The 24,038-nt window shown below is 44.8% G+C and overlaps 1 long non-coding RNA gene across 1 annotated transcript; it reads right to left on the bottom strand.

Moving 5' to 3' along the window:
* Positions 1–8,208: 8,208 nt before the first annotated feature.
* LOC115549471 (uncharacterized) lies at positions 8,209–20,434 on the bottom strand. The gene is made up of 3 exons (XR_003977773.1): positions 20,325–20,434; positions 14,379–14,490; positions 8,209–8,529 (listed from the first exon to the last, which is right to left on the bottom strand). It is a non-coding gene; the product is annotated as an uncharacterized LOC115549471 (long non-coding RNA).
* Between the last annotated feature and the right edge of the window lie 3,604 nt (positions 20,435–24,038).

The raw sequence follows: 24,038 nt of genomic DNA, 5'->3' as shown, positions 1-24,038 counted from the left end.
GGTCAGGGTTAGATCTTAGCCAAACAATCTTCTATTCCTTAATAACCATATCATGTAGATATATCCGTACATATCCATATATCAGAACTATTCTGTATGTTTTATTGATACCCGATGAAGCCCTGGACAAAAGCATTCCAGTGGCCGCGCTCAGCCTCAGATGATATTCTCATGGTAACCAGAAAATTCCTTTTCCCCCCCAGACCACGAAGGCGACACAGAGAGTGTGTGAGCGAGCAAGCAAGAGAGGGGCATAAATACACAGAGAAAGGACTCCTCTGGACTGAATACATATCCATGAAGGGGTGCTTGGTTGGGGGGTAGTCTGACCCTGCTCTCTCACACACACAGCCTCTCTTCCAGCTCCCTCTTTCTGTTTGACTCCTACTTTACCCCCCCAGACCCCTCGTCCCCTCAGTCGCCCCGGCAGCCCACCGCCGCTCCCCACTCTGACATTGTGTCCAGGCAACAAAGACGTCCTGGCACCCCCTCATTATAAATACATGTCATTGGATCACCGTTCGTCTGAACCCCTAAGTCTGCTGTGCTCTAAGTGGCCGTGACTGAGCCCTAAATGGGTGGCCGAGCGACAACTATACCAATAGAGCGAGCCCTGTGCGTGTTGTGTGTGTGTGTGTGTGTGTGTGTGTGTGTGTGTGTGTGTGTGTGTGTGTGTGTGTGTGTGTGTGTGTGTGTGTGTGTGTGTGTGTGTGTGTGTGTGTGTGTGAGAGTGTGTGTGTGTTGGAGTAGACAGGAGCGGCCCCCAGCCTATGGGAGGGAGATCTTTCACAGCAGGGAAGGTCAGAGGTCACACCGACTGTTAGACATACACATATATATGCACACACGAACACACAGGCACGCAAACACCCACCCACTGGGTACTCGATATATAGATTGTTATTTGCTTAACTTTTAGAGAAAACTTTTCGAAGACACAAACTTTGTTTTAGAGTGTAAAATAATGATGTTTTATTTATGATCAAGCTGTAGTATGTTAAGTGTTAACAGTACCATATGTATGGTAGCTCTTCCATTAAACTGGGCCAGTCTTTTACTGCTGCCTCAACAAAAGACCTACAAATGTATTCCTGACTCCAAAAAGAGGGATGTATGTGCTCATGGGTGTGTGTGTATGTGTGTGTGTGTGTGTGTGTTTGCATGTGTTTGTGTGTGTGGTTGTGTGTGTGTGTGTGTGTGTGTGTGTGTGTGTGTCTATGTGTGTTGGTGTGTCAGTGTGTGTGGTTGCGTGTGCGTGTGTTAAAATAGAGCCTATCTCGGTTGGCAGCAGAGATGCAAAAGCAGCTCCTTCCCCCTGGAACTTGTAAACCAGGCCATGGTGTTGACGTCACATCCCTCTCCTCCCTCTCTCTTTGTAGCTCTCTTTTATGTCTCTCCTTTAATCACTCCATCTTCTATCCATTGCTCAAGCTGTATCAAAGCTTCAGTTTCTTACAACTCGGTCTCAGCACAGTGTCACTTATACCTTAACTGAAGTTTCCGGTAACAAAAGACAAAACATTGACTTGGCAGAGACGCCCAAAGGTGTTGAGCTTCTTGAACACAAAAAAATAGCAATTTCTTCTAAATTATTCTTCAAACAATAAAAAAATATCAGCATCGTACAACTCATAGAATAGTTTCTCTTAAGTTGGCCAATCATTTGAGTACATAACATGTGCGGTGTGGGAACGTACGGGTGAGCCCGACCTTACAATATGTAGAGAGGAGAGTCATGGTGGAGAGCTTAACCATTGGAGTGAAGCAGCCATCTTCATCTATATTTATTCAACTATTATAGCTGCTTATAATAACTGACACCCTATCTGCACGGTCTTATGTGCGTGTTTAACTAAATTTGCAATTTGCACGTATGTGCAAGAGTGCAGACGTGTGCATGTGTGTGAGTGCTCGTGTGTGTGTGTTTGTCCCGCCGCGTGCATTCAGCACATTGTCCGCATGTATACTGAGCTCATTAATGCAGCCTGATGACAATGAAGGCAGCCCGGGCTGGCGGCTGGCCATTCTAATCACGCCTGTTTGCCTGCCATCTCCGCCATCACCTTCCACTACATGCGTCTCCTCCTCCCACTCACCACCGCAAGGACCCCACAAGGCTGTCCGCGGACAGAGCCTGCTGGGAAAGAGAGAGGTGGCATGATGAGGGTGTTCCGAGGAGGGCGGAGGGATTTGGGTTCAGGCTTCATGTTTGTCCTCCCCCTCCTGCATTCAGGGCTCTGTTTTGCATGACATTTGACGGACGAGACGCTAATCCTAACTGTCTCGCCGTGTGTGCTGAGATTAACAGGGAAGATGCTCAGAATGATCACCAATGGCTGGATTATAGTCCTGATAGAGCACCCCTTTGTTCCAACATATAAACCACTCTCCTTCCCTCTCTCTCTCTCTCTCTCTCTCTGTCTCTCTCTCTCTCTCTCTCTCTCTCTCTCTCTCTCTCTCTCTCTCTCTCTCTCTCTCTCTCTCTCTCTCTCTCTCTCCCTCTCTCTCTCATTCACTCGGGGGGAATGATTATTGAAGTAGGCCTAGTAGAAGTGTAATTTAGAAAATGTTGTATGCTTTCTAAAATCCATATTCGATGAAAAACACAGCATGATATTTTTTGTGTGAGTTTCAATTATTTCAGGTCAGCTGGTGGACAGTTAAGGCTTATGCTCTGGTTATGGAAGTTATTAGTCTGGCGGAGAGCTGAATAAATACAACAGATACAATGAAATGTCTGTTGTTGTGAGACACTCACTCAGATCCCAGTGAAACCTCAATGATTTTAAAATTAGAACATAATGTTCTGCAAACCTTGCCGCTTCTAGTCATATTTTTCCCCAACAATGAATGACTGCGATAGCTGCTTTTTCTTGTTTAAGGTGTTACCAAAACGAAAATACAAAACTCTGAATCGCTTTGCAAGTAAAACAAGACACTCAATTCCTCTTTTATGCAAACGTTTCTCAGTGGAAGCCTACTGTTCTAGATCTGAGAGTGTGAGAGGGAAACACAATGAGAATAATAAAATGGACAATAATGAATAGCAGGTGAGCAGAGAGGAGAAGAGGCATGAGAGACGGATTGTGAGTAGAGAGAGAGAGAGAGAGCGAGCGAGAGAAAGAGAGAGAGAAAGTGAAAGAGAGACAGAGAGAAAGAGATACGAGTCTCTAAAAGGTGTCAATGCTCAGCTTCCTTTAGGCATGAGTGAGAGACTATGAGGCCCACTGAGCCTCTGAATGGGAAGGCATACATATAAACACACACACACACACACACACACACATTGAGACAGGTCTATGGATCTTTTGAGAGGACATGGAAGAGCCGTCCCTTTCTGCAGAGCTAATGAAGCCTACAGGAACCGCCATAGAGCAAGGGAGGAGTGAGCGAGAGGGAGAGAGAGAGAGAGAGAGAGAGAGAGAGAGAGAGAGAGAGAGAGAGGGAGAGAGAGTTTAGAGCCGTGCTCCCTCGCCCATTCACTCACTTCCTTTCCTTTGCAAAGTTCCTGATGAGGTAATGCTTTCCCCCTTCAAGGGATATGATGACTGATAATACCCCTCAATAGCCGGTGCATTTAAACTGTTAAACAAGCTGTTCCCCGAGAGGGGAAAACTACAGCCAAAATATCTCCTTCACAGAAGGCTGAATGCAAGCTCTAAGAAGGACGCAAGTGAATGCATCAATAGTCATCGACAAGCCTGGGTGTATTCGTATTTTAAGTCCTAATTGGGGAAAAAAACTATCGGCGGCAGTGAAGAAGGAAGAGCGGAGGCCCTCACAACGTGGAAAATCAATCCAGAGTGTTGGGCCTGAGAGGAAGTACTCCATTAGGTATCCAGAGGAAGCTGTCTGTCAACGTTACCGTCATTGTCCAAAGTTATATTGTCGAGTAGCAGCCTCTCGTCGAAGAAGCTGTTCCATACATCCCCCACCCGTTGAGAGAGAACTCCTGCACCCCGCAAGAGCCCGGTCGTCCCCCACTCCTCTGGGGCACTGAATCACCCGCACAGAGTGCAGTGTCAGTTCCACTGAGGCCGGCAAGATTTGCTTATATTGGCTTCATATAACTCTACTGTGCTTGTAGCACCTTAGACATCCCTCGGATATGTTGCCAACGGCAAAGGGTCCTGTAACGCCGCCGTGATTTAACGGGACGTCACATCCTGACCTTTCAGCCACCAAACTGTGACTGAATGCACGTCATAAGTTAGCGTAGAGTACTGCGCTGCACTGCTATACTGCTGCTGGATATTAATGTCCCTACCCCTCCACTAAAAACAACAACAAAGAGCGGGCTATTTTAAACCAATGAGCCTGAAAACGTGTTGTATATATTTTGCAGATTTATGGTCGTAAAAGTCTTCAAAGTTCTATAACAAATTCATCCGTTGGCTGCATGTGTCTCTGCCTTCTAATTGGTCTGTGGCACAAACACACACACACACACACACACACACACACACACACACACACACACACACACACACACACACACACACACACACACACACACACAAACCCAGGTATACACAGACATATGCACTCTCACACACACACACACACACACACACACACACACACACACACACACACACACACACACACACACACACACACACCCGCCAGCCAGCCCCTTCAGTGGCCTTGACCCCTGAACCCGGGCTCCTCTTTCACCTGCTGCAGCAGCATTCATGCAGCCCAGACAGTCTAGCCGTCGGCCGAATGTTCTGCATATGTTCTCCTCTCCATTCCCACGCCCCGAGCCCTCTTCAGTCTGTCTGTGAACCCAGCACTAGTCTCCCCTCACAGGCCCTACAATGCATGATGGATCCATCTATTGTGTAGATAGCCTCCCCGCTACACGTCTCCCCCCACTTAAACACAAATCCACTGCCCGGCTATGGGTTGGTTTCTGAGCGTGCAGCGTGATTTCTTTGTCCCAACCATCGCTTATTGTATATTATTAACGAGCCTTGGAATATATATCTCAAGGAAATAATTGAATAATTGAATAATTGAATAATTGACATAAATATATAGACCATGCCAACAATTCAATAAATAAAGTAGGATTGCTTTGGTTTTATTTATATTTGAACATATGTTGCATTGCCTTTTTTTTTAAGGTTAATATACGGCAATGTTACGTTACAATCAGAAGGCCAAGCCGCTAAAATATACGATAATACTATAATATCCATGGTACCCCTCCCTTCCTGCTCACTCTCTATTCTCTCCTTCCAGAGTCCTGTGAAAGCATATGGTGTTGTGTGTACTCTCTGGCACATCAAGGGTAAACGCATGACTTGCCCACTCTCTCCCTCGCCTCTTCCTGGTTCTTTGCCGGTTCTCATTGGCTGAATCTATCTTCAACCTCCCTCATTGGCCAATGACAAATTCAACATCATGCCTTAGGATGGTAGGAGCCTTGATACTGTTGTTGTTAGAATATTAATGTCCGAGCATGCTGATGGCGTTTGTGTCTATTCTGCTAAAAATGCAGTTGTGCTTGGACGTTTATGTAAAATTGATCAGCAAGCGTGTTAACACCATGCAGAACATTACCACAGAATCTCTCTGCTCTCAAATCATTTGGGCAGCACTGATCGCGACCCTAACTATGCAAATGACCTCGACAACAATCCCAGACACACCACCCCCACACCCAAGCCCCTCCTACATTAATAGCTTGTGTTCAGACCAGACGGACCCCCCTACCCCAAATAATAACCCCCCCACTAACACCCCCCCCCCCCCCCCCCGCCCCCACTCCATCTTTCCCTCTCTTCACCTACCCCCCATAGTCTAGACCCCCAAAAACCTTCTGTCTTCACCAGACACCCCAAAAATCCTTTCCCCCTCTGCTCCCACGACCCCCGTGATTCGCGTGACCGCCATTTTGCTGTCCCCAGTGGGGCTCACTGTACAGGAGTGCAGCTGCGTGGAGCGGCGGATGCAGAACGCGCCCGCTGCTCGGTGGCTAAGCTGCTCAGACGGTATACAGATTGAATTAGCGCTCGAGTAGTCAAGACCCGCGCAATTAATTTGCAGCAACGCGGCCGCACATGCTAGCCTTTGGGGAAGAACATTCTAGATGTGCTTTTCTCTTTGCCCCACTGTTGCCAAAATATGAGACAGGTGATGTGGTCACTACAGCAAGTTAGGCGATTGAGGATGTAGATCTAATCAGACTTTATCTTTATATCTAACTTATTTTGTGCCATTTTCTCACACATTTTTTACATCTTATCTACACATTTTAAGGGATGCTCCAAACCTAAAAGTCCAAAATATATTATATATAGAAATATATATAGAAACAAGCATTATTTTGTATAGAATTTTGGTGCCAAATCTTTGTAGTAAAATAAATACTCCACAATTCACTGCTATTGTTACCGCACAATTGATATGAATGATAATGAGTCTATTACGGTCTGTCTGGCTGAAGTTCCTACGTCCTTTGAATTCAACCAAAATTAAGAATTGGTGTGTGTGTGTGTGTGTGTGTGTGTGTGTGTGTGTGTGTGTGTGTGTGTGTGTGTGTGTGTGTGTGTGTGTGTGTGTGTGTGTGTGTGTGTGTGTGTGTGATATCTGTTAGCGCATGTCTTTACATGTGTATCATGCAATAGGGGTGTGTATGTGCACAGTGTGGGAGTCGGCATGAACCACATAATGGAATTCGATTTTAGAATCCCTCTGTCCTATTTTTTTTGTACAATTTCAGATTTGCATGGGAGAATAAAGTACAAACGCTAGCAAGCACCGCGTGTGGCACAGCAAGATCAGTATCTTGTTCTCCCGCTCTCCAACAAATCAACATGAAAATCTCAGAGAACGAGCGAATCAAACACACGTGCGATCAGTTAGATCCGTTATACGAGGCGCTGCCCCCGCACCCGCTCTGCAATTATGAGGGCAATTAGCTCTGTCAGCAGAATCGGACGAAAATGGAAGTGCGTATGCAAATGCAATTACACTGCATTTGCATCCACCAACAGCCAGTGGACGCACAGATGGCGAGACGACGCGGCGACGCGCCCGCCATCTTTGGCAGAGGCAGAGACTGGCGGCCATTTTGTCTGAGGCTGTGCCCATCTGGATGTAAACAACTCTGCTGCAGTGCTGTGGAGACGGCTGCAGTTTGGCACCACTGCTCTATTGGGCGGGTGGTACGAGTAAACACACACACACATACATGCACACACACGCACACATGCACGCACAAACACACACAAACAAATACATAGATATTCTTGATATGTATCTTCTGTATCTATAAGTATGGGCAGAGGGCAGTACACTGTGATCTAACTATATCATTTTTTTTTTACACAGTATTACTTTATTTCAAAGCAATCTGAAAGCTCCTTATAGCGCTGTTTTTTGGCTGCATCTGATAAAAGCCAATAGGGAACACTGGTGGAATTTAAACCTTGCAGCCAAGACTGAAGCGGGTCCACACACACACACACACACACACACACACACACACACACACACACTGTCCACACACATACACACACACCCACAATGGTATATCACGATCCAAGACCAGAGATATTAGGAAGTTAGAAGATAGAATAGGAAAACAAACATTGTTATAAGATTAAAAAATGCTTGCCATGCTGCCGGGGAGATCTGGGAGGTTGTGGAACGGAGGAGTTCTCGGGATCTTCCGCTGCTGTCTTCTTTGTTGGGGGGCTGCAGCTGTGTTCAGAACTACGCCGTACATGTCATTGTTTCTGTTACACGGCCTAATGGTCTCCTTGATAAGACATATACCAGCGGGGCTGAACCAAAAAAAGGAGGGAAAAATCGGAGCACATCTTCATCTATGAACTGACTGGGGAAACCAACAACGGAGCCTTTCAGGGCGGGGGGGGGGGGGGGGGGGGGGGGGACCGGTCGAAAGCAGAACTAGCAGAGCGCCTGGAGCAGGAGGTGTGTGTTAGGGAACGGGACGGGGGCTTATGTCAATCTGAGGAGGGGATGGGGAGGGAATAGAAGCAGAACGGGATATCCCTTTTGGCATGTTTCTAACATAGTGAGTCTGGGGTATATGGTTCGGGGAGTGAACCCCCCCCCCCCCCCTCAGCAGAACCACACACGGTGGAGGCATGGTCGGCGTTCCAAGTGAGGCCTGTCCCTCGGAGGTCTGCGCGGGCCCCGGGGCCACAGACTCAACCCGTGAACAATCTGCTCGTTGTTGTGGTGGTTTTCTTTTTCCCGTCTCTCTCTCCGTATTGATTTTTTTTTTTTTTCCTTCCACGCTGGTAGCTCCAGAGGTGCTGGTTAGCCATCAGGGAACCTCTGCATCCTCCCAAGCCCACTCACTCGCTCCCTGTTTTGGGCTTCACTGGCTGTGCGAGAGACCCTCAGATGGAGGGTGTAGGGGCCACAGGAGGGAGAGGAGGAAGACAAGAGCCTGTGGCAATGATGATGAGCTGCGCTAGGTCTTGGGTTCAGCCAGCGAGCAGCCCGGATCCGTTCGTCCCACCACCCACTCCATCCCTCGGCATCCATCTGAAAGGAGGAAAGCAGTGTTTTTTTAATATCTCACCTATGGCATCCAGCATCCCACTGCACGATGCAAATTCAAATGTAAATGCTAACACTTTGATTAAAAATGTGTGGGAAGAAAAAAACGTCAACTTGCTCTTTTAAAACCTTCCCCAAGGCACTCCCAGCTATTTAAAAACAAATAAGCAGAAATATTGAGCATGCGGTGTGAAGCTCATCCGTCTCTGCGTCTCTCCCTCTCCCTCTGAAGCCTCGCTCCCAGCCTCCACAGGTTGAACGTAAAGACACATTCATTCAAGTGCATCTACGCTATGGGATGTTCTTATCCCCTTTAGTGGATGTGATGTGTTTAATGCAATAATATATCAAAGCCAAATTAACCGTCAATATTTTTGTTGAGAGGCAGGGGTCGGTTGGGTGGGTTGGGGTGGTGGTGGTGTGGGGGGCTGGGGGGGCTGCATGGGCATCACAAGCTGCCCCATATCTCGGCCGATGCAGAGGAGGGGATGCAGGGGTGAGCGCGGGGTGGAGGATCTGGGGGAAGGGGGGCATTCAGACACAATGCCCTCATTGAGAGGACTCAGACATGGGTGTTAACTGCCCATTCCTCCACACACAATGGGGCCCCCCCTACTAGAGGCGGCCTTAGGGGACAATGTTGGTTCAGGGCAGCCCTCCATCCAGCAAGAAAGAAAAGAGAGAGGCAAAGAGAAGGGGGGGGGGGGGGGGGTTAGAAAGAGCTGTGTTTGTGTATGGCGTGGGGAGGGGTGTGTGTGTGTGTGTGTGTGCAGGGGGGGGGGGGGGGGGGGGGGGGGATGTGCTACGCTTGTCCGTCAAGAGGGAGAGTAGAGGAGTGAGAGAAGTGGTGACCCAAGACTTTGGTCTTTGGGAAAGAGAGAATGTAGGAAACGTTGGAAGATCACTAGTAACTAGTAGTACTCCTGCTACATTTTGTTCTGTGCCGTCGTCGTGTTAGCATGGCCAGCCTTAGTCTTCTTAGTACCTGATCGACGACTAGGAGAATAGGAGGAGATTGCGAATTCTTGGAATGTTCCGGAGACCCAGTCTCTGGATGGACAGGGTTCCCGCCGGACGGAGGGAAATTACATATTCCTCTGCAATGCACGGACAGAGAGGAAGACAGTGGGGGGTTGAGCAAATAACCGCTAGCTAGCTACCCTACCTGTGTGTGTGCATTTCTCACCCCCATACCTCAACCTAAATGGCTGGCCTCGTCCAGGGGCTTGTCTTAGGGAGCTGCGGGCGAGAGACTACTGAATGGCGGAGAGAGAGAACGTCTCACCGAGCGCGTAATAGAACCCTATGGCTAGAGGCCGGGGGGGGGGGGGGGGGGGGGGGCATTGCCCCAGCGTCGGGGATTACACGGGTAAAACAGGGGAAATCGTCCAAACAACCGCCACCTCCTATGGAGATGCAACGAATCGTTGAACAATAAGAGGGGAGAATAAACTGTGAAGCTTACGGGCTAAATCAACAGAAACCCCCGAGACGATAGGAACCGAGCGATGGGGGCCCGCGGAAGCCATGTGCAGGAAGGAGACGGGGGAAGAGAAACGAGCCAAGGAGGAAGAGGGCCTAGCGCTATATGCTATATATATATATTCTGGTCTGACTCCTCTGCAAAATGTAAGCATTGTACATCCTAGGTCTACATGTGTGTGAGTAAAACGCTAGTTGTCGCAACCTATCATTTACCAACAACGTTGTCCCCCCCCTCATCCCTCCACCGTATCAACCGGCCTCTGTTTCCGACTCTTCTCGAGGCTAGCTGCTCCGCCGGGCCTCGCGCCTCGGCTGTTTGATCAGACAGACACTGCTGCTGCGGCGCGGTACGACGCGGGTCTTCAGCCCTGGCATTCCTGTGATGTGACAACCCACGCAGATGCACATGCCGTCCTTTCCTCCCGGCTCCAGCTGGACCGGCTCATCACGACTATCGCCGTCTCCCAGCGGGGACGTCGGCATCGTCAGACGTGAAATCTCAGCGGCATGACGAGCGCATATTTCCCACACTTGTCACTGACAACGTCGGGACCCCCGGTATTATTCTCCCCTCGCCCGCCGGCGGTTCAAACAGCGGCGCACACTGGGCACAATGCATCACGTTCATTCTGCGCGCCCCCGCCACGCTGAAAGACACCTCTTCCCTCCGCGCCTCCCCTTCATCTCCGGCTCCCTTCAAAGGCGGCGCGAGGGGCGCATTGGAACAGCGGGGATGCACACTCCGCTAACAAACCTCATTAAGGTCCCATACATGCACGCTCAATGCTAACACTGAGCTGTCACACACCCCCTTTCAGCACGCACACTGGTGGCCACGCCGGCCCGCCACAAAGCGTCTTTACAGAGCTAATTAGACGGGTCCCTGGCGCAATCCCCCACCCCCCCCCCCCCCCCCCCCCCCTCTGAATAGGAGAGAAGACGAGGCCGTATGGGAGACCAGAGCTGGAGAGGCACAGGGGGAACGATGGGCACACTGGAGCCAGAGAGGTGTACGCGTGTGACTAAATGAGCAGGAGAAAGGGAATAGGTAGAAGGGGATGTGGATGGGACTGAAGGGGGTTAGGGAAGCGGGTGTGGGGGGGGGAAGAGTGGAGGTAGGTTTACATGCTTGTGTGCTTAAGGGGCTAGCGGGCTAGTTTTACAAATGTGGAATTAAAGCTGGCTGGGGGGAACTACATAAGTGTGACACGCTGCTGTGTCGCTGGAATAGCCTATTGAGGCTGGCGGGGTGGGGATGGGAGGGAGCGCGACGCTCCCATTGGAGGCTCTTCAGCGTGAGAGAGAGAGAGGGGGGAGAGGGAGAGGGAGGGGGGGGAGGAAAAGGGGAGAGCTGGAGGTGGAGAATGGGTGTGACACCAGCTTAGTGACAGTGTTAGAGGAACTGCTGCTAACATTGGAAAATATTGCTGCACGTTTTCCAAGAACACCACCAGCGCCGCAGCTTCGGGAACAGCCGAAAGGCAACGCGTTCACACCTCAGTCTCGCACAACCGTCCGAAAACAAAGCTGGGGAAGAATGTCTTTTTTCTGTAATTGAAGAGGGGAGCTACGTAAATTGATTTACAAATCAAATGGTGCCATGCTTTGTTGTTTGGCGCTGAATACTAACGCATTGCCATTCTCTTTCAGCTCTGCGGACCTTTATTTGGAGAGGGAGAGAAGGTCATGCAGAGAGTTCAGCTGCAAAGCATTCCTCTATTGCCATATCCTCCCTCATACCCCCTTTTCTTGTTTAAATCTGTTTTCTTTTGTGTCCCCCTCCGGGAAGAGTGCGTGCATGTCTGTGTGTTGGTTGTGTGTGTGTGTGTGTGTGTGTGTGTGTGTGTGTGTGTGTGTGTGTGTGTGTGTGTGTGTGTGTGTGTGTGTGTGTGTGTGTGTGTGTCTGTGGTTGTGCACGCAAAATGGTCTAAGGAAGACTACAAGGCCAAGTTTGTCTCTAGAAATAGGAATAATCAATCTGTCAGATGGAATAAAGTATCAAACAATACATTCATTAATCAGCGCTATAACACATTTTAAGTATAATAACAAAAAATGTAATCAGCTTAAATGTAGTTAAACTGTGATAACTTAAATTGTGAATGTGGAATACGTTCACAATGAAAACAATATTTTTAATCTAGTCACGGATAAAATAAGTGTCCAAGGTCTTTTTTAATAAATAAAAAAATGTAAGTCCAAGTCAATCGACTTCATCTACCATTAAACCCAGTAGCCTCTCATGATATTGCAAAGGATCTGGGAGAATAGCAGGTGTCCCTATGTTCCAGGCCTTCCCAGACAGCTCGTTAATTTGCACAACTTTTACACACACACTTTTTTTTTTTCTATGCGTGTGCATGTGTGCGTATGTATGTGTGTATATATTAGCGATGGGACTTGACCCTAGAGGGCTACGGCAGTGTTTCGCGTCTTGCCGGGCGTGGGAAAAAGACAGGACCCCTTTTCACAGCTGCTTTGGCCGATGGCTGGACTGCTGGGGGCCCCTGCATCCCCCCAAACCCCCCGTACCCCTGATTCCCCCTCTCGTCTGACTCCCCCCTCTCCCTCCCCTTCCATTCAGTCTCCAGCTTACTGCTTTTCAAAAGCAGCACCCCCTTCCCACCCTCTCATAAATACATCTCATTATACAGGCCCTGCTTTGCATAAGGATTCCAAAGAGATCTCTTCTCTGCTCATAGGGCCCACAGCCTCTGAATCTTTTGGACCTCACAAGGGCAACATTTCGACATAACTCAGCCTACCTTAATATCTGCCCTTAAATAATGCTTCATTATTCACCCAGGATAAAATGGGCTTAGAGAAAAGTAGATTGCCTTTTTTAACAAGCACGTTCCAGGTCTGTGTTCCATCTGTTGTGACAATGGGGTACAGTACTTCATACAGACACATGCACGCACACATGCACGCACGCACACACACACACACACACACACACACACACACACACACACACACACACACACACACACACACACACACACACCCACACACACACACACACACACACACACACACACACACACACACACACCCACACACACACACACACACACACACATTCACACACTCCATTGATCGTAAGGCATAACTACAAAGATTTATCACCCATCCAGCTGTAGAATTGACATGCTCTTTAGAAAACAGCAAGCTTGGGAAAGTGTGGTGTACTGAAAGAGCGTTTGACACATGTGAATAACATATGAGCATCCTACTGTGCCTCAAGGTTGCTCCACTATCATCGTCTGACCTTGCCAACAATCTGTTCTTTTTAAAGGCCAAATTTTGGTGCAATTTGCGGGTTTAGGGGAGGGAGTAAGAAAGTACAAATGTGTGAATTATCTGTTACTGTTATTTGAAATGTGTCGTTTTTAACAGGATCTGTTCAATTCTTTCCCACACCATTTTAAAATATGGTGCCATTATCAGACAATTCCACAATTACAAAAATATTGCAGCGCAAATCAATCTATGGCAGCTTTGTAAAATAGAAGTAGGAATCAGATCGGGATTTGGTCGGGTCTGATAAAGATCACTGAAAGGAGTAGGAGTTTGGTATAGTTTAGTAGGAATATGCAGTGACACCTCATGCTTCTCTAGCGTTACTATGCGTGCACCTAAACCACAACCTCCACAGTCACTGCATTGTAACACAGGGAAGGCAGAGGGTATCAGTCCTTTAGGGGTGGCTGGCACATCAGGAAGTTGGAAACAAAAAGGACAGAGCCACCCAAACAGTGTTTCCACACCAGTAACCCTGGCTGCTGGCTGCTTTATCCCCTTAGCAGAGCAGGGGGACCGCGCCGCAACAGAGATTACACAGCCTCCTCCCCTGCACCTATCACGCACTCTACCTGACAAATAGGATTTAGGGGATAAAACGCTGCATGTATAAAAGAGCTGGAGTGAAACAGAGAAAGGAGCAGGGGGAGGGGTGTGTCTGTGTCAAATGTAAAACATGCTAATACTTGCTAAAGGTGAAAGGCAGAAACCAACGTTCTCTTTTTGTCCGATTTCACAAGATGTCCGATTTTCATTGAGATATAAGAGCTCTTGCTTACTTAGGTTATACTTAACACAAATTATCTTTTCATGTTATTCATTTAAAGTAAAATAACAAGTCATAACGACTGTCGACCTCATTCAACCTTAAACTAGACTTTCTTAAAAAAAGCAGTTGATCTCTATGGAAAATATAAAAAATGTACAGTCCCTATTAAGGCCTGTACCAGCCAACTGTTTAACAGCAGGGTGACCGTCAGAATCAACACCATCAGGCACTGGGTGTTGTGAGTGTACACAAGGAACTGAACCATTAATTTGCATACCTTGATGATTTATCCATGTGTCTGATTGGCTGTTCATCCTCCTCTGTCTGTGAGCCGGTTGGCCTCTTGCTGAGTTTCAGTAAACTCTGTCTCTGATGAAGGCGCCATTCTCCTTTAAAAACACAAATTAGAGAGAAGGTAAGCTCCTGCAAATCTGAGTTGTATATTTTTCCATTTTTATGCTGTCAAAACAGAAACATTCCTGGAGAAGATGAACAGTTTAGCATAGAAGTGGAAGTGAGTGCATTATGGGTCCCTGCCTGGTTGAAGCTGCCTGCTGGCAGACAGGAATGTTATTTTTGTAATGACTGTCATTGTCTTGCCGTCGTCCCCTCAGATCCTCCTGTCTAGTCTTTCTGATGTGTTGGTGAGGTATTCATCTGCTTTTATTAAGGAAGTATTCAGCCTACCAGTGAGGCTGGCCATGTAAGATGACCAAGTTTCCTTCAGTTTTGAGGTGTAACAGAATTAGATCAGGACCGCATAATGATAATTCTCTCCATGGTCAATCAACCGAATGGGCACACATTCCTACAATAGTCCACTAAAATAGAGGATTAGCAAAATGCAGAATTCACGGTTCTCTGTTTTATATAAAACCTTTTTTTTATAGACAACAGAAGTTGATGCTATTTTAAGCTCTAATTTAAGTTCAATATCACTCAACATGAGATATGCCAATGATTCATCGTCCAGCTCATCACCTCATCAACAATCAAGAAGGCGGTACAAACCAACCTAACATAAGACACATAATAGATATGGTAGGATTCCCTTGTATCATGACGATTATGTTCCTACGATAGCTCAGGATCTCAGCCTGTAGCAAGCAAAAGACCAAGAAGGAGAGATGGAACCTACTGCATCCTGTTCTTTGACTAAATCAAGACTATTGATGGGATGAATAGAAACCAACCCTGTTTAAGGAGAAGTGTGTAGCTTGCATGCTGGTATAGACCAAGATTGTTGCAGCTATCAGGTCAACACAAGCTGTACGTTGCACCAAATGTTCCTGTATCAAAAATAAAAAGCCCATTTTCCTCTTTTACAGTTTAAAGCTTTAAAAGCCAGATTCGTCGGTATGCTATAACAACAGCACATTAAGACAATCAACAAGGCCATATTGTTGATTGTCTAGATTGTGAAAATATGCCCCAATCAAACATCTGCTTAAGATAATTAAAGACTGCAATGAATAATGTCAGTATTCTCATGTATGATCATGATAGCAATGATGGCACACATGATGAAAACATAAGCATGGCCATAACCAGTATCTCAGATCTAGAAAAGCGATATGATGCTGCTGCTTCCAATAGCGTCACGTGAGTCCCCTACTGACCAATCACAGGAATTCGGTCGTTTAACTATTTTTACCTTTCTCGAAACCTTACCGTTATTACAACCATTCAGCCCTATTAACCATACAACAAGCTGGGCTTTAAACGGCTTCACCTAACGTTTAAAGTTAAAACCCCCGTCCAACCCCCCCCCCCCCCCCCCCCCCCCAGCATCAACATCGCACTGTTTAAATAGCCTCCTCAAACCTTGAAGGAATCATACACACAGCCACGAAAACACATACACCGTGGGAGACGTTCTTTAGCACGTCTATCGTACAACCGGACTAGGATCAGGTTTTAAAAAAAGCATCGTAGTGTGTGTGTGAATCCCCTCGTCGGCATTTTGGAGCCGCGCAGCCTCGTGCCTCCTCTTCCCGCCCCGGCAGACCGCCACGCCAAGCCACGGCTCCGAAGTCATGGGGATTAGTTAATACTTTCGGTTCTCTAGCTTTATGAAATTAAAACTCATACAGCTAGATAACCAAAGACACAAACTAACCCGTCGTCTCTTAAAGGGCCCGTGCAGAGAGGGAGAAGTGGCGGTGAGCTCCTCGGAGGAGAGAGATGCTCCCTGCTCGGTCCCGGCCGCTGGATTGGCAACAATGCTCGCTCCTCGGCAAACACGCGTTCATGTTATTTATTTATTTGTCTATGTAGATCAGATTAAGTTCAAACACGGATTCCTCCTGGGTTGAATCCGTTGGTAAAAAAATAAATACTCGATATGCAGCTTTAGCTCTCTCCACAACGCATGTATTCTCTCTATCTCTCTCTCGCTCTCGCTCTCTCTCTCTCTCTAACACACACACGCACACACACGCACGCACACACACACACACACACACACACACACACACACACACACACACACACACACACACACACACACACACACACACACACACACACACACACACGCGCGCACGCCTTCCACGACCGAGTTGGTAACCATCCAACAGCGAAGCCCTAGTGTAGGCCTACTAGCCTACGAGTGAGACACATAGCCAGCTCTTCTGATGCCTCAACTTAGTTTTGATGGGACCATTGAATTGGATTTAAACAAACTGCAAAATCAATCCAAAATCCTGCTCTCAAAATCAATTTGCGCACATATTTAGGATGCATATTGTTGAAGTTGGTGAGAATCTGCAGCAAGATAGCTCCACTTAATCCAAGGCATGTATTGAAATACTCAGGCCTGGGATGTAAATGGAACATTGTGTAATATTTGCAGAAAAATAGATGTAAAATAATGTATGTCAAATCATAAATGGATACTTACTTGGATAATAAAGGCTACTCTCTTTGATAAGTTCTTCTCCAGTGTCAGGTCCTAGTGAGCAGTGTCATTAAGGACGCGGCTGCGTGTGTCCAGAGGAAGCTATAGGATGCCGTTCTATAGCTGGCTCTCCTGGCTCTGTGCACGGTGCTCTCCCCTTTACATAGACGTTGCGACTGACAAGTGTGAAGAGAGCCTACAATAAGCTCCGTGGTTAACTCCCCCGCGTGGAGCTACCAATCCCCAACCGCCTATCGAGACACACACAGGCGCGCACACACACACGCACACAAACGCACGCGCGCACACACACACACACACACACACACACACACACACACACACACACACACACACACACACACACACACACACACACACACACACACTATCAGGGGGTGAGAGGGTGGGGGAGGCGGGAGGAGGGAGGGAATGGGTGGCACAACAGGCGGGAATATCAAATTAAGAATTGAATGAGGTTTTCATTCTATCACGCATCCTTAGTTGTAATATCGGCCTGGGCTATCATAACGTCTCAATGTAGCTCCCATACGTTTTTAATCTTTTACTAGACGCATCCCTGAATGACATGCTATATCCACGGCCATGCTTACAACCTCGAATCGAGGTAGGTGGGCTTAGATTGAAGGGAAATAGGCCAATCTGTCCTCGGAATAAAGTTTGGAAATCAATCGATTTTTTTTGCCCAGGTCTTGTTCTAGCCTACATTTGAACCCGTACCTCGTGCAGCCGACTTGTATCTGGATAGATTCATTAGCAGCATGCAGTCCAGTCCGCCTGAGGAGGGCAGGCCTGTAGAAACCAGGTCAACTGGCTCTCGTCCTTCTCTGGTTGATAGCCAAACGTCTTTCTCATTGTTTGCTTTCTTTTTGTTCAATGTTCGGGAACTGAATCTTTAACCAGGGGACAGGGCCCAACACATGACACATCTCCTCTGCCAAACCACTCGAGATTACTATTCTGGTTCGATCCAACATCCGATCCGATTCCTTCCGGGTTTCTGTCCGTGGTGCTGAAACCACCCGCGCCTCCAGCTCTCGTTCTGCTAGGCCTACTATAGCCTTATTTATACCGATCATGGAGCCAAACACCGATAGCATGCACGTACCGCCTATGTGCTGCATTTTCACGGCGAATATGAGTGATATCCTGACTGAAATGGGATAGTTGGCACGATACCGATCAGAAAATGCGAATAACTATATCAGCAACGACAAACTTGCAGAATCTTTTCAATGTTTGAAAGGAGCAGTTTGAAAGTAAATTTTGTGTGTGTGTATGTGTGTCTGTGTATGTGTGTGTGTCTGTGTGCGTGCGTGCGTGCGTGCGTGCGTGTGTGTGTGTGTGTGTGTGTGTGTGTGTGTGTGTGTGTGTGTGTGTGTGTGTGTGTGTGTTTGTGTGTGTGTGTTTGTGTGTGTGTGTGTGTGTGTGTGTGTGTGTGTGTGTGTGTGTGTGTGTGTGTGTGTGTGTGTGTGTGTGTGTGTGTGTGTAAGAATAGAAGAGTCTATTGCCTCGATTTACAAAGGACGTTTGCATCTGATAGGAGCCACTGGCGATTATTGCGCATGTGCAGAATGTGCGCCGCACGTGGTACCACACCTTGGGGGAGAACAGGTGAACCGACCAACTGCAGAGGCTTACAATACATCTCCTCAGAATAAACACTGAAAGATGTGTCAGATACATCGTTAGTGTGATCGAATCTGCACATCTTTGCAGAGACAATTAGAGAACATATTTAAACATATTAGAGTATCGTCCAATTCAATTCAATCTGGGACCTAGCCTCACAGGCTAACCACTGATCATCTTACACACGGAGGCCCAGCCAATCACTACTGGATACCTTAAAAAAACACCACAAAAATGGCTAGTTACCTATTAGAATCTGCATTTAAAATCCTATTAGGTTATATGCCATCCATTCAGCCATGGTCATTTAGTCAAAAGGCTTGAATAAGCAGAACCACTCTGACATTATAGTGAGGCCTATAGGCAACAGAGCAATAGACCTATCGTGTGGACCAAGGCTATGTGGGTCAATAGGACTGGTATGCTAATAGGACTATACTGAATGAATCAGTTGATCCATCACTTTCTCCTGCAATTAATTCACTTAAAACCCAACTGCAAAAATAAAGTCAGCCTACAAACGTCTTTGTAACAATATGTTAGCTTGTGTTCTTACCATTCTATATTTCTATGTGCTGTAACTTGCAAATATCTGAGCATATTGGTACAATTAAATGTGAAATTAAAAATATTGTACAAAAATAAACAATCCCAAAAACAAGGTAAACCATATATTCAGCCCATTCTCCAGGCTACTGGCCGTTTAAAACTGTTTCATCAAACATTTAAGCAAACACACACGCACGCACACACACGCGCACACACACAGACACACACACACACACACACACACACCCACACACACACAAACCTCCCTCCCTCACTCCCCCCCACCTCAACCCCCCCCTCCCCCTTCCACAGACCCCGAGAAGATTTTCCCACAAACAAGTGACCGAGAAAAATTACCCCAAAGAAAGGAGTCAACATCAAGTTCAACAACGTGCAGGAGCGCATTAGCATGACAATGACGTCTGGCATCCCCGAGGTCCAGCGAACAACAGACGCCAGCGTCACCACGTCACTCCTCGGGCCCGGCTCCACTTTCCCAGGCTCAGAACAATATCCCAACTGAACCCCGCACGGCATGGCATGGGGCCTCCACAACAATGTATATGAATACTTATGACATGTCAGGCCCTCATGAAATATTTAGATTGTAGCTGCATTCCTCCGAATGCACGTTATTAATATTCTACCTCTCACGGCTCATATTAAAACAGGCCTAGGATTTTGTAAACAATTTGTAAACAACAGGATTTTGTAAACTCTCTCTCTAAAGTTTAAAGCAACACATCACTACCACCAAAAAAAGATGCAAAATAAGTAAGAAAAAGACTAATCAGGAGAATGAATCAGTCCAACATCATAACCATCCTTTTGTTATTAGAAAATAATGACATTCAAAATATAGACTACATGCATGATGTACTCCGGATACAATATTCCAATAAATAAAAATAATCTAGATTATTTCACCTTCTTTCAGGTTTCCCCTCAAAAAATAAATAAAAATAAAAGAACACTAATTGAATTAGGTAATGTCATATTAATAAATAGGTCTATATATGTAAACATAATAAGAATAAAAAAATAACAACGAAAGATCTCTTACGAGGGAACATGATGCCTATGATTACAACCCAATAAAATAGCGAAATTTAATTCTCTTACCAAACAAGGCAGTCAGACAGAAGTGTACAGAGAGCTATGGCTGTTCCAGCCAGCGCGCCAGAAAAGAGAAGCGCATCCACGAGACAGCGAGATGAGGAGTGAGAGGAGGGAGGAAGCTGGGAGGGAGGGAGAGGAGGAGGATGAGGATGAGGAGGAGGAGGAGGAGGAGGAGGAGGAGGAGGAGGATAATCAATGTAGTCCTATCAAATGTGTCAAACTGTACTATGCTTGGATATAACGCAGAATAGTGGCTAGATTATGTAAAAAGCCAAAGAATATGTATGAAATAGTTTCAACGTGGTTGACGAGAAAGCCTTACGCGATCACGCCTCGATTCTGTTAAATGCTCGATAGTTTCTGATCAGTCATTGTTGTACTTAATAGGGATAGTGTTATTGGGTATCTGAACAAGGGCATTTTTTCCGCCCAGAGCAGGGCCTAGGTTTGGAAAACGTTTGGAGAATCATTTGTTCAAGGCTTACAACGAGGTTATTTACTGTGATACAAAATATGAATAAGGTGAATTGTCCAAACTGTTATAGGCTATCCCTAAAATATTACAAGAAAGTACACCTTGCTTTTAACATGTACGCTGGGTATTGAATAAAAAAGCTTAATAAAAACACAGGGCTGAAACAGCGACACTCTTTGGTGAGAAGGAACTGAGAAGCATGGACGAGGATTTGATGCCACGTGAAATGTATAATGAAATAATAAAAGCAAATGCAGGTAGAAAATAAAGACATAAAGAATGAAATAATTGTGTACATTGTTGCTCCCTATTTCATTTTTGAATACACAGCATAATGTTTCCTCTACGAAACTTCTACGAAAACAACATTGATTGTGATCAGAATTGTAATTGCTGTATCAGCTATAGCATACCACATGTAATAACCATGTTTAAAAAGGGTTCTACCCACATTTGAGGCATCATAACAATCAACTTACCTTATTTATAATTTAAATGAATTATGCTTTCTTGAAGATCATATTAGACAGAGAGTTGGAAGAATATCCTAAGGATATTTTACAGCATATATAATGCTAAAAATACTATTTTGAGCATTCATGCTAGGTTCATCAAGTTTAAATAGTTATTTGAATATATAAGCTTTTGAATTTGAACCACCATATTATATGATCAAATCATAGTAAGATACTTCTGACAATTTTCAAGTCTATTTTAAAAGTTTTTTTTTGGAACAGCCATAATTATTTTTCTCTTTGGATCCAAAACTTAAAAGGCAAGCATATTTTTTTATCAAGCAACTTGAAGTCCTTGTTGAACAATGTCTCAAGAATACGCATACAGTTAACTGCATATCATTGTTTTTTTATACAATAAATACTTGACTGACTACAAATTTTTGTTTTTTAACCTGGAAATATACAGGCCTTTGCTGATGACCCCAGGCATAATTTTTAACATTTTACTGCCGGTTATGAATTATTCATACTCCTAGGCCTACTACTACTGTTTGATCTTTTCGTTATGTTTTAACCAATAATAATGGACATAAAGATGTTTATTCAGATACAGTTTGAGCTTTGATTAGAATCGAATATTTCTCACTGCAGTAATAGTATTGTTTATTTTCACCGTTTCATTTTCATTCGTTTTTACTAAACATGGTTACAACTAATTTAGTCTACTCATATTTTATTCTTATAACGTATTTATAGCAATATGATAATAACTACAGGTTAAAATGAATAAAGTAGGTTGATAAGGCAACATTCCATTTAACCTTTCGCCACAACCTGCTAGTATTTTATATTGTCTGGACTTGAATCAGGCCTTGTCATTATCTGAACTTTACCTTGGAATCTGACTTTGATCAGATATTTTCAAGTGGATTGAATGTGAAATATATATTGCATTAGCTTAACTCTTCTAATAATTTCGGGGTACAAGTGACTATAAATGTATATAATAGACTGAATGGATAAGAGCATTTCTTGGTTTTATTGGCTATATCTCTTTTCAAATCCTTTAGATATATTCTTCAATATTTAAAATGGTGGCTGATTCAAATCTAAATACATGTCCATAATTAGGTTGAATTTTAGATTGAGGATTTAATATATATATATATATATATATATATATATATATATATATATATATATATATAAATTGAAAACGTAGGCCTTATTGTAGAACGATGAACCTATTTTATCATTATTTATTTGTTATTATTATATTATACTTAGATAGATAATAGTAATTATTATGATGCCCTATATGGCAGGAAGAAAATAGGTATATAGAAGTTATTTAAACTTTTTAGTCAAACTCCACTATTCAGGAAATAGTTATTGAGGCCTATTTATTAAAGCCTGGCCATTTGGAAGCAATACATTTGACCTTTTTGGACAGCATCCAAACTGGTAGGTGCACCACTTGTAGGGCTTCCCAAAAATTTTTCGGGACAATTCGTTTAATTGAGAAAAAGGATGTGGGTAGTATTTATGTAAAGTTCAATCCTGTAAATGAACAAAAGGCTGACATGTAGCAAAGCCTTCAAAGTGCAAACTAACCTCAATATGCTGCTTACATAGCTTACATGCATGAGCATTCTACATTATTTAAATACATTGAAAACACATATTTTCTAAAGATTCTAGATTGCCCAAATATATAAGGTTTATCTTTTTCTGTCGGTAGGCCTAGCCTATATAATTAATTTAAAATTAAATCATATGTGTTCAAGCTGAGTTAAACTAAATGCAATCCCAAAAAAATCCACTATAATATTCTATATATGCCTAGCATATATAAATAAGGAAATATTTGAAGACAAGTGATAAATAAAAACTTCCTTACCGATGAGGTTTGTAGGGAGAAGTGTTAATTCTCCCTCAGCTCGGTGTGAAAGGGAGAGAGAGGGAGAGACTTAGCCCTTGTCCCTTAATTTGAAACAGGCTGGGTTTTATGTTAATAAGAGTTGACACCAACTTGTGCATCATAAAAAGAGGGGGCACCATGGAGCCAGTGTTCCCACGAGGCGCATTCCGACGGTCAAGTTCAAGCTCAAAGCGCGAGCCATTATTACTATGCAAGGCGTGTCGCGTGGCTAATTCCAAAAAGGCGCGCGTTCCCTGTCGTGGGAGAGTTCGTCACCTTCTGCGGATTTCAGAATAGATAAACGATTCCTGTCAGTCTCTTAGAAATAAATATTCATAAACAACACATGAAGGCCTATGCCTTAACTCAAAATGTTAATGCAATAAATTATATATATATATATATATATATATATATATATATATATATATATATATATATATATATATATATATATATATATATATATATATATATATATATAGTGTATACGCGTTTTGCCTACACAAATTAGTTTGTGTTGTTTGTGTAGGCCTTCATTCAATTTAAATGAAAATGTTTAGGACAGCATGGTAGATGTAGCAACTCTGGATCTGATTGGGTTGAAACGGCCCCAAGAGCTAATGTTTGAAAGAGACTTTCGACCCCGGTAGCTTGCTGTAAGCTCAGCCTATACTATCCAAGAACCATGGAAGAAGGTTTAGTCCTACAAAATCATATTGAAAGTTCAAGACAAATTTGTATTTCACCCCAAGATGTAAGGCAGATCGATTAGTTTTAGCCCTCTGCCTTCTTTGTTCAAGCTAAATTATTACAGTTGGCAAATATCTGGCAATGTGAGAAATTACATCAGGAGTTATATG

The sequence above is a fragment of the Gadus morhua genome, chromosome 8, assembly GCF_902167405.1.
Source record: "Gadus morhua chromosome 8, gadMor3.0, whole genome shotgun sequence".
Lineage (NCBI taxonomy): Eukaryota > Metazoa > Chordata > Actinopteri > Gadiformes > Gadidae > Gadus > Gadus morhua.
The sequence above is the reverse complement of the archived record's forward strand: the minus strand, read 5'-3'. Positions and strand labels throughout refer to the sequence as shown.